Source organism: Schistocerca piceifrons, chromosome 7 (genome assembly GCF_021461385.2).
Source record: "Schistocerca piceifrons isolate TAMUIC-IGC-003096 chromosome 7, iqSchPice1.1, whole genome shotgun sequence".
In the NCBI taxonomy this organism is placed as follows: domain Eukaryota; kingdom Metazoa; phylum Arthropoda; class Insecta; order Orthoptera; family Acrididae; genus Schistocerca; species Schistocerca piceifrons.
In genome coordinates this window covers 476,347,138-476,359,717 of record NC_060144.1, presented here as the reverse complement: position 1 = coordinate 476,359,717, position 12,580 = coordinate 476,347,138, and the positions used below count along the sequence as shown (strand labels likewise).

At 42.0% G+C, this 12,580-nt stretch overlaps 1 protein-coding gene across 4 annotated transcripts in view; it reads right to left on the bottom strand.

Moving 5' to 3' along the window:
* LOC124805346 (gastrula zinc finger protein XlCGF17.1-like) overlaps window positions 1–12,580 on the bottom strand; it is an 84,645-nt gene that overhangs the window by 53,102 nt on the left and 18,963 nt on the right. The window lies entirely within an intron of this gene.

Sequence of the window (12,580 nt, the reverse complement as noted above, 5' to 3'; positions counted from 1 at the left end):
TGTAGCAATATGGGGTGAAGCACTGTCCTGCATTAAAGTCGCACCTTCCAGCAGGTGTTTATCCTCATGTGGCGTCACTGATGTGTTACTGTCCAGCACCATCTGTTAGCCAGTTTTTGCACTCATTTTTGTTTCAATAAAACTCCACGTCATTTCAGGCATTTGTGTCAATTTTTACCTCTACCTACATTATCCCATGAACAACAGCATTTTCAAATGTAGATGGACTTTCGGGTCACCCTGTAAATATATCAACAAAAGAATTAAATATAAGTTAGCTACCACACCATTCAACATTATTACATTGTCAACAAAAAGTTACATGTGAAATAAATTCGTCTCTATAAATTCAGCAACACAATAAAAATAATGCTGGAGTATTATACTGGTAACAGTCTTCCCGAAGGATTTATTATTTTGACTGAGCAAGGTAATTCATTACAGAATATGCAGTCCTTGTGCTTCAACACTGTCATGGCATTTACTCAGTCTCTGACTAGTAAGATGAATGTTAACCCCCTTTGTTACAGGGAGGAAGCCACTACAGTGGGCCCAGGAGAATCCACACGAGCCCAGCCGCAGCACCCGGACCGACCCAGCTTTGACGAACATGCAACAACATAGGTTATGATGCACGATACCTCACACTAACCTTACCTCACCTTGCGTGCTCTGTCGCAACTAGCAAGCCGCTACTGCCCTTACTACCCGTCCTACTGTCGCAGAGGTTTTTTTCCCTTGGCGCTTGCCTTGGCACTTTTTTTCTTGTGCCCTTACAACTGCTACCCTTCGATCGTTTTCGACCACTTCTATTTCCTGATGGACTGTGTAAATGAGTAATCCCAGATGCATGGATAACATCACAGCCCGCATCCTGTGACTCCTGATTCAAAAACTAACATGTTATACGGAGGTGACAGTAGAACTTTTGGTTTGGTCACCACGTTGGTGTGGGTGTGGAGGGGCCCCATCCTTTATTTACTAGCACAGGTGTTGTAATCATGTATATCACTTTTTTTTAGGATATGGAGATCCCTATTTACAGATGAAACAGTCTCTTGTGTGTATATACATGGGACAAGTAATATTCCCAGCTCTTTGAAGATCGGTTTGGTAGGAGCATGTAGTGGCAATCATATCATAATCTTGACAATTCGCATAGCAAATATTTTCTTGTGTGTTGACTTCCAGAGGGGAATGCCATACAAAATGATTGAGTTAACCAGAGGAAAGTGAATTCTAATAGCAATCAAGTCACACCTTTGCCCGATAACTCGGAAGCCACTGCAGAATTCAATCATTTTGCACAGAAGTTTATCTATGTACATATTCCATTGAAGTGACCAAGAAATTCAGTCTCACTGACCTATTCAGTAACGTTTGCATGGTCCTTTGATGTGTAGATCATATGAGTTTTTTTTTTAATTTTCCATGTTAACTAAAAGATTGTCATCATAGCCAGTACAGGACCCTTCCACTGCTGTCAATTAAGTCAGCTCTTATTTGACATAGAGAAATATTACAAGAGACGTGGTTTCTATCATGAGTAATAGCACAGTTACTGCTGAGGGCAGGTTTTCTGGCAGATCATTAATTAAGAGAAGGAAGAGGAGGGGATCTAAGGTTGAGTCTTGTCAGCCTCCTGAGCTGACTGATAAATCCAAATGAGTTGTTTGTGGTGTCATCAAACATCAATAGTATCATACTACCAGTTGACCGCCACAAGGATGCTGCCAATCCGGACGAGGCTTCAGCCATGCCTCCCATGAGGTTCAATGCACAGCCACCAGGCATTGGTTATTTAATAAGGCAGCAAGGGATGAGTGCGGCAGTTCCATTTGAAGTACAGTTGGAGATCTACTTCTACTTCCAAAGGACACACCAGAAGGAATTTTTCATGTTCCTATTAATTAGGAGAGTCATCTTCAAAGTTGAAAATTTTAGGAAAAGTAGTTTCTCAGATCTTACACACTTTGCAGGGAAAGATTTTGTTGGTGGAGAGCAACCAATTGAAAGAATACTTAGCTACATCAGAAAAATGTTAAATGTATCACAAATGTGTTTGGTGTCTATAATGTGTTGATCATTACAATGTGAAGATCCCGGTGTTTCTTTTTTGACATCGGTTTGTAAAGTTTTTCTGACAATATCCCCTGTGACTTTAGATCTGTTACTTGAGTCATTTATGTAGGCTTGATTTGCTAGTTGTTTTGCCTTAGATGTTACTTTTAAGGACCTTCTAGTTAAGTTAAAAAACTGAGGAAATTTGGATCTTATGGAGCTACACTTTGCTCATAGGGTGACCTACTAGCCTCGCATGATACTCTCATACCCTTTGGGATGCAGCCATTTTGAGTTTTGTGCACTGACCTGTTTCACTGGGAAGGCAATATTGAAAAGATGACAGATTATGTACATGAATAGTGAAGTTTTCTTATCTGACATCTTCCTCATAAATTTACTAGACAATGGTAACAGTTAATTTCAATTCAGCTTATATTTGTGATTATTAAGGCATTAAGAACAATTATAAAATAAGAGTTTTGAAATCCAGTTTAAAAAATTAGTTTATAGTAGAGGCAAGCTACAGGGATGTCTTTAGCATAAGGAAAGTACCTACAAAGGAAATGTTAACACAGTTCTCCCAGCGACTAGATTCAGCTTGTTTTCATCTGCTCATTCATTGTATTATGTAGACCTCATCAAGAGTGAAACCTTCAGGGATGTAGAACAAGTCATGGTATACACAAGACAAACACATATAGAAAATTAATTCACATACTGTATTGATGCTATTCACAATAATGCCATCTAAAATTAATAAAGAAAATAAGCAAGAAAGCTGCTACTTTGATAAAAGCTCTTGCCACCTTAGTTTTACTACAGAGCTGCCGTTCATCTGCTATTATTAGATTAATATTTATTTGGTTACAATGGTATTTTTCAAAGAAAAAACTGACTTACATTTATAGGACATTATTTCTTATCATGCAGCTTTGTAACTAACATGGCTACTTACCACGTAGCTCAGAGAGCTTTTCTATCACTGAATCTAGATATTCAGATAATTTGTAGAAACCGTGGCTAATGCTGTATTGTGGAATAACTTACTAGCAGGGTATGTAACTCAATTCTGAACTCTGGACAAGGAAATGAAAATTATTTTTGTGTATATGATATTGCAGTGCCTGAGTTATTACGAATTGTGATGTAAAATTCCTTCAGACATGCATGCATGACTGAAACAAAAGGCAATGCAGCGACTACAGCCATTATGAAATAGAAGAAATGTATTTGCAGTTGCAAATATGGACAATCATCTGTATAACAGAATGATAACGAAGAAAATGTTTGCTGGACTAGGACCGGATCCCAGATTTCCTGCTTATCACATGCAGTCACCATACCATTTGGCTATCCGAGCACGAATTGGAGCCAGAAGTTTAGGTCTGACCACGAGTCGTGCTAAGATAGCCACATGGTATAACAGACACGCGGTTGAAAGTTTTAGCATTTTTCCCTGACAAATTTTGACACCTCAAGAGTAAGTTAAGACGGAAGTTGACAATCTGTCTTTGCAGCTATGGTACAAGAAACAATAGTGCAAACAAGGAAATATTTAACAAAAACTCGCAAGCAGATGATGTTTCCTGATGTGTTGTTGTTGTGGTCTTCAGTCCTGAGACTGGTTTGATGCAGCTCTCCATGCTACTCTATCCTGTGCAAGCTTTTTCATCTCCCTGATATGAGCAGAAATATTATGTACTAACATCAACAGCTTTTGTAATGAACTGTTTTTTAGATGGAGAAAGCAAGCCAAATAGTATAAGTTTTTTATTTAAATCTTTGATATCGTTTATTTCAATGAAATGAAACATATTTTGTGACAAAAATATGGATTTCCTTGGAGTCGCAAGACAGATTTAAAATACATTCACTGATTTCTGAAATAACTTCAGAAAAAATAGGCCTCTTGAAAGAAGTGTATAAGGTTGGTAAGAATTGTGTAAACCAACAATGTAGGTGACCGCACTAAATGTTAGTTCTACTATGTTCATTATTGTCAGTTATTACCTACTGTGTTATATCTATTATTTTACAGGTATTTTGCAATTTTTCTTTTGAGAAATCTATGAGTACATAGCGTACAAACTGTCAGTGACTGACAATTTTCTTCTTCTTATCGTCCATACTTTCCAACATTTAAACTACTTTTGAAATGCCAAAATGTACTAGAACAAATAAAATGTCCATAAAATGCCACACTGTACAACATAATTGCAGTAAGACAGTTGCAATTCCTGAAATCCATCACATGACCTCTGGCCTGCTGATGAGCATTGCAGTCCTGGATCCATGGATATATCATGAACATCTGCTGCTTTACGCCACACAAAAACAGACTGGGCCTGTAGGGAGATCAGTGAGACTAGATCCGACAGGCAGTGTCTGCACATTAGTGGAAACTGAATTGCTTCAGATCAGCATGCACAATCCATTACAGATACTCTTAGTAACAGCCTGTGGTTTTGGCCCGTTGTGGAAACCCACTCGTGTGGCCTGTAGTGACTTGGCAAGACAGCCAAGCCACTCGGAGGTAGCCGAAGGGCACGCGCTTAAGCTCACGCAGACTGGCGTGAGGTCTGGAACATTACAAGGAAATGAGAACTTAGAAAAACGGACGCAGTTGCTGTAATACTTAACTTTAATCCGTAATTGTAGAACATCGGTCTGACGGTACAGGCATCATAAGATAAGTAGCAAAGGATCATGGTGCCTTGCTAGGTCGTAGCAAATGACGTAGCTGAAGGCTATGCTAACTATCGTCTCGGCAAATGAGAGCGTACTTTGTCAGTGTAGCTTCGTTAGCAAAGTTGGCTATACAACTGGGGCGAGTGCTAGTAAGTCTCTCTAGACCTGCCGTGTGGTGGCGCTCAGTCTGCAATCACTGACAGTGGCGACACGCGGGTCCAGCGTATACTAATGGACCGCGGCCAATTTAAAGGCTACCACCTAGCAAGTGTGGTGTCTGGCGGTGACACCACAGGCCAGCTAGTCCTGAACCACAGACATCATGTTGATGAAATGAGACCATAGTGATCAATCCATACAACAGACAACGTGTTCAAATACTCTGAGAATCAATAATAACGAGGAAAGACAGAAACTCACCATAAAGATGATTTCTGAGCCAGAGACAGGCAGGTAGGAAAGACAATTACACTCTCGCAACTAAATTTTCAGCCACAGCTCTTATCAGAAAGCATACAGTCACTCAGAAACAACTCATGCACTCACGACCACTGTGTCCGGCCACTGTGTCTACAGTCTCTAAGAATCAGATCCAAAAAAACCACTTCTCATGCCTTCCTGCCACTTGTAGGCAGCTGCTAGGCTAGTGGCGAGACATTGGGGCAGCACTGAATGCAAGCTTGGAGGAGTGGTAGGAAGTAGAGAACTAATAGTAATGAGGCAGTAGGGAAGTGGCACACATACTCAGCTGCACCTAGCCAGCAATGATGCATGACACCTCAGTAAACAAACCATTTCATCTACTGAGATAAAAACGAGATTTTTCCAATCTTTTTCTTTTTTTTCCACATTTCCCTGATAAGTTTGAAATTCCCTGATATATCCTGACATTCCCTGATTTCCAGAACCTTTGGCAACATGGGTAAGGCGACTGCTCGTGATATGCAGAAAATCCGTGTGAGTCCCGGTGCAACACAAATTGTCATTGTCGTAATTTCATTATACAGCTGATGGTTGTCCATATTCACAACTGCAAATGCATTTTCTGTTTTGTCATATGACTGCGAATCTCACAGTTCAATTGAAACTAATTTTTATTATCACCAACAAAAACCATTAAAAATAAATGTACTGGGAAGTGAGTAAGAATTCCAAGGGACAGTGTGTGTTTGGGACTCACAGGCGCCCAACAGCAAGGTTATCAGTGCCCTCACACACATTAAAAGAAATTAATGTGAATAAAACATTGAAAAGGTTAACATACACACTAAGACAATGAAGAAATTCTAAAATGTGCTATACAGCAGATTAAAACACAAGTAAAACAACAAAGGAGCTGAAAGAAAGGTCAGGGAGATGTGACTGGCTGACCACTTACAAAATACTTGGGTTAGCCAGTCACCCAGTGAACGCATTAAAACACTTCCCCTAATATCTTCAGAAAAATATTGGACAATTCACAAAACTTTAAAATCCAAACCGCATCTGTTTGCATGTTACTTAAAATAGAAGGCAGACCCATCAGCAAATCTGCCATGGCCCACTGGTCAGAAAATGAAACACAGTCCAATAAAATGTGGCATACAGTGATCTGTATGCTACAAGCACCAAACACTGGAGGTTCCTCTTGCCTGAGCAAGAAGTCACACGTCATAGGGCTGTGGCCTATGCGAAGAAAAGTAAGGAGGACCTCGTCCCGTCAACATGGCTGGAAGGAGGTACGCCACGGCAACGTTGTGAGCTTCATTTGACAGAGCTTAGTGTCTGTCACTTCCAGCCACTCATCCTCCCACTGGTACAAGACTTTGGATCTCAACAGTGAGGCACACATGGATGGCACACTCAAATAACTGAGTATCACGACATGCCTTGGCTGCTAGATCCGTCCCGGCGCATCCTGGATATTGTGGGCTACTTTAGCTGCTGGATACAAACGTTTAGAGAGTGAAGGGCACTCAGAGAATCAGAACAGGCAGGAAATTTAAAACCGAAACAACATCTCATCTGCTCCAGTGCCTGCAAGATCGTATATAATTCTGCATCGAAGACAGTAAATCTTAAGGCAGTCCGACCTTGATGACACGATCTGGGAAAACAACAGAGGAATCAACAGTAACCCTGTTTAGACCCACTCGCAAAGACAGCTATATATGACAGAAAATATTGTATTAAAAACAGAAGCAATAGTACAATCCCTCCTGTACTGACGAAACCTAAAATGAGTCTGGGGCTCTGCAGCAATCAGGGTGGCAGATGACTAAAACCCAGGATTTGAGACTGGACTTGCTTCACTCTAAGTGATTCCAGCACATGCCGAACATGGACCTCAAATGGCCTTATCACTCATGATCAATGGGAGAAAAGGCATTCCACAGGGGGCGAGCAACAATATGGTACGCAGATGAATTCAGAGCTGTGAGGAACTTACATGCATGACACACATTCAGGAGTTGCCTTCGAATTTTAAAGCAGCAGTTCACCAGCCTCAGCACAGAGACTGGGTATGGGGCTGGGAAATAAGCACTCACGCACAGCCTAATCCCCTCATGGTGGATAGCATCAATAATCTTCAAATAATGAGGCCTCATCGACCCATACACTGTGCACCGGTAGTCTAGCCACGAGCACACAAAAGCCCTATAAAACTGGAGCAGATGTGTCCTGTCCCCAAGATCTGTGGTTAAAGCATTTTATGATGTTCAGCACCTTTAGGGTCCTGGCTTTCAAGTCTCTCAGCTGTGGCAACCACAACAATCTTAGAGTCAAAAATGAGGCCCAGGAACTTCACCGAGTCACTAAAGTGTAGAATGGTGTCCTTCATACGCAAGGCAAGTAAACTAAAAATACGACAAGAATGATTAAAATGAAAACACACACACACACACACACACACACACACACACTTATCTGCGGAAACTTGAAAACCCGTGTTTGCAGCCCACTCCTCTAATCCACAGTGTACACACACACACACACACACACACACACACTTATCTGCGGAAACTTGAAAACCCGTGTTTGCAGCCCACTCCTCTAATCCACAGTGTAAGTTGCAACCGATGGCTCACTGTTGCAACACTGTAGTGAGAACTCAAAACAGCAAAATTGCTCGCAAATAAGGAGCACTGTGCAGGACTCCTTAGCGTAGATAAAATGCTATTTATGGCTGTGGTAAAGAGGGTAACACTTAAAACACTACACACTGCCCTGAGGAACACCGTTCTCCTGCTCAAAATGATCTGACTGCATATCACCAACTCGGATCCTAAAAAACCGCTGAGACAAGAAAGACCTTATAGAGATGTGGAGGGGGTCACGAAAGCCATAGTGATGCAGTTTTACAAGAATACTGTGTCTTCTAGTAGTCTTGCATGCCTTACTGAAATCAAAGAATATGCCAACACAGCTATGTTTACATAGAAAAGCCTGTTGAATAGCTGCCTCTAGTAGGTTCAGGTTGTCGACAATGGACCGAAATCTCCAGAACTGAGGGCAGTTAAGGAGTCGCCTAGCCTCTAATAACCAGACCAGAACGACTGTTAACCATTTGCTCAAATGTCTTTCCTGCACAGCTCATTAAGGCGGAACGAAAAGTATTTCTTTGACACTGCTGGCAAATGTCAAAGCATGCAGTACTGGATTTGGTCATGACTAGGTGCAGTGTCACGAGTCTCAGACAGGGCCAATTCCAGCTCCCACAAGGAGAAAGGGGAGTTGTAACCCTGAACAGTGTGATCTTAAATACAACTTGCCCCTCTCTACAGTCACAAGGTAGCAGCAAAATGCCGGACCTTGGCTGGAACTGGCAGTAGTTTTTGCAGAATGCTCTGCCAGCATCTAAGCAATGTCTGTAGGCACTGTTTGGGAACATTCCTGTTTCAGCACTGCTGCTATTGGTACATGACTGCAATTATCGAATGAAGGTCGTCAATCACCTGCGACTGAACAGAGTCTGCAAGGGCTGGACAGCAGAAAGAATGATCGATTGCTGAGAATGACCCAGTACCAGTACAGAAATTAGTGGAAGTACCTGTGTTGAGGATACACAGCTTGTGAGACATCATGATGGCCTCCAAACCCTACCCTGAGGGTCGATGAGATGGGCATTGAAGTCTCCCAGTAGGAGAAATGGCTGCACAAGTTGTTCCCAAGATCTATGGGAGCCTCAAGACTCTACTGCATTTTGCACAGGTAGATACAGCAAGCAAATAGTGATCCTCCGACACCCATGAATTTCGACAGCAGCTGCTCACAGGTTGTATCCAGCAGAAGAGGGATGTGCATTATTGGCACACACGACAACTACTCCCTTGGCTCTGCCCCAATCAGCTCATCCTTTCAGTGGAGGGTATAGCCCCATAGCACAGAAACATCAGTGGCTTTAAAATGTGTTACTTGTAAACACAAGCACATAGGCATTCCTGCACTAGCCGTTTCAGTTCCTCCACATGTATCGTGAACCCATTAATGTTCCATTCCATTTTCATCCTGTCTCTCCACCAGGAAGGGAGCCCATAATGGATGGGGGTTCAGTCCGACACCAAGGTCCATTAGTTCTACCGAAAGGTCAGAGGGACATCAGACAGTATGATGACATTCTCGGACTGTTTACTTCCCACCTCCGTCACTGGTCAATGCTTGGCCTTTGATTTTTTGCCCTGGGTAGGCTTCAGAGCCACAACCAAAGAAATGGTAATGGCACCCCTGGACTGTGGACCAGACTGAACCTTAGGAGGAGCAGGGAGCTCCGCAACGTTGGTGACAACAGACTTTTTCGATGTTTTGGAAGGAAGTGTAGGTTTTGAAGGAACTGCAACAGTACAAGTGTACTGACAAAAAGGTACTAGTACTGACACCCAGGAACCTCCGTTTGGGTAGCAGCATCAGTCTTCTGAACTGGTTGTTTAAGAGCAGACACAAAGGAGGTAGCGAACTTCGTGAGCTGCAAGGCCTTTTAGATCTTTTTGGCCTCACCACGTGAAAAACACTTATTTGTCCTGACCTCTTGTACCTTTCTTTCTTCAAGGAAGACACTGAAGCCCCTACCCCAGTCAAAGAGATCCCCAGAGCAGTTTACACACTTTGGAAGAGGTGAACAACCAACACATTCATTCATGGGCAGTCTTACCACATTTATCACAAGTGGCTCCACCCTTACAATCTAAGGTGGTGTGCCCAAAGCACTGACATGTAAAACAGTGCACTAGGTTAGGATTGTTGGTTGTTTTGGGGAAGGAGACCAGACAGCGAGGTCATCGGTCTCATCGGATTATGGAAGGACGGGGAAGGAAGTCGGCTGTGCCCTTTGAAAGGAACCATCTCGGCATTTGCCTGGAGCAATTTAGGGAAATCACGGAAAACCTATATCACAATGGCCGGATACGGGATTGAACCGTCGTCCTCCTGAATGCAAGTCCAGTGTCTAACCACTGCGCTACCTCGCTCGGTTCTAGGTTAGGAAAATAAGGCCATACACTGAGGTGGAGGAAACCAGCCTTAACACGCTCTGGAAGTTTTGTGCTGCTGAAAGTTGGTACATAGGAGTCCGATTTTACAAGATTGCCATCCACCCATTTCATTACGTTCTGTACATCAGCAGATGCCATTCTGGGATCACTCAGCTTTCAGTTATTCTCAGGCAATGTCAACCAGATCGCAGCAAGACACAACATCTTTACTATAGCTCAAGGTGGTGTGCAATTCAAATTCTATTGCAAACTACCTGAGGCACTGAGCTTTCTGGATGTTTTTCACTTGTTGGTAATTGGATGTTTCTACCAACAGGGTCCCATTTCGCAACCACCTGACAGGTTTTAGATTTTCAGTGATTCCCTCTAAACCTTTTTGTATGCAAACACTGGCTCAAAGCTTCCCTCTTTCTGTTTAATTATAAGAAAGACATCCTGACCCCCAGCATGTGGGTTTCTCTCTCTCTCTCTCTCTCTCTCTCTCTCTCTCTCTCTCTCTCTCTCTCTCTCTCTCTCCCCCCCCCCCTTTTTTTTACTCGAGAAAGACTCTGTGTAATCCCCAAGTAAGGAGGACTGGCTACATGAGCCCTCTTGCTTGATCGGATGTTGGTACCTGTCAGCGGCCCACCCTTTCCACTGGGAAGAGGAAGAGAAGATTTTGAAGGATCCATGCTGGTCCCAAAAGTAGTTACGGAAATAAAAGTCCACCTAGACAGAGCCCCCTCATGCCTAGGTAACTCTTATATGACTGAGGTGTGACAGGTTCTGCAGAGGTTGCCCGCTAACTACTGTTCCACCTCAACAGCAATGTATCTCATCAGCATGCAGCACACCTTGAGACTGAAGTTTTTGCCATCCTCGCAATCTGGTCAGTCAAGTCAAGATCCTCATTCCCTGTGACACACAACGTTCCACCACTGTGCTGACTGAAGCATGCCCAGAGCCTATGGTGACAAGAGATTGGTGGCGCTAACAGGTCCCCAGCTCAGGAACCCCAGGGTCACCAAGCCCAGCAAATAAACACTGAGCCCCTGAGAGGAATTCCAAGGTATTAACAAAGGGTTCTGCAAGATGAAATGTTATCTACTTTAGGCATATGTTAACATTGTAACACATTACAAAGAACACTGTAAAATAAGGAAGCAAGTTATCCAGAAATCTAAGCATCTCTGTTACAAGAAAATGGTAATTACATTAGGCAACAAAATAAAAACTAATGGGACATAGTGAAGACAGAGACAGGTGGGGACAGAAACAAAGAGGAACGGATAGCTCTAAAAATAAATGAGACATTGGTAACAAGAGCATGCAATGTTGCGAACCTCTTAAGCAAGTGCTTTGTTTCTGTTACTATCAGCTTGGGGGTTATCAGATTCAGTAAACAGTGTAATGGAATACCTGAGACCAGTCTCAGTAAAATGGAAGTGACACTCACTTCTCCCAAAGAAGTAGCATCCATCATAAAACCCTTAAAAACAAAACAGTTTAGTGGTTATGATAAAATATCAACGAAGTTAATCAACGAGTGTTCATGTGAGTTGAGTTCTAAATTAACTTAACTGTGTAATCAATGTCATCAGTAGAACATTTTCAGACTGGCTGAAGTTAAGCGTCTTTACAAGAAGGAGGATAAAGAGATACTGTCAAACTGTCAACCAATTTCACTTTTGCCAGAATTTTCAAAAATATTTTAAAAGATTGTGTTTAAGCATCTACATTTGACTGCAAACAATATGGTGTCACAGTTTGGGTTCCTTAAGGGTTTCGATATAGAGATGGCTCTTTACACATACTGTGAAAATATACTTGATTCATTACATAACACATCAGAGGCTACAAGTATTTCTTGTGACCTGTCAAAAGCCTTTGAGTGTGTAAATCACAGCACACTCTTAAGTAAATTAGAATTTTATGATGTCACTGGCAGTGCTGCAAAATGTTTGTCTTACCTAACTAAAAGGAAACAGATGGTGTCATTGTGAGGTAGCTGTGGGATAACTAATCAGTCTTCATATGATTAGGAATTAATTACATGTGGTGCTCCTCAAGGTTCCATCTTGGTTCTGTTACTTTTTCTTGTGCACATTAACGACCTCTCATCTATTACATTCCCAAATGCTAAGCTTGTTTTGTTTGTAGATGATACAAACATTGCAATAAATAGCAAGTCAAGTACAGATTTAGAAATGGCTGCTAACCAAATTGTCACTAACATTAATAAATAGTTTAATGATAATTCACTGTCATTAAACTTTGGAAAGCCCCATTATAAGCAATTCAGAACCTGTAAGAGATTTCCTTCCAGCATGTGTATCACTTGTGGTGTAAATTCAAGATCAACATGTAGAAACCTGTTCAGT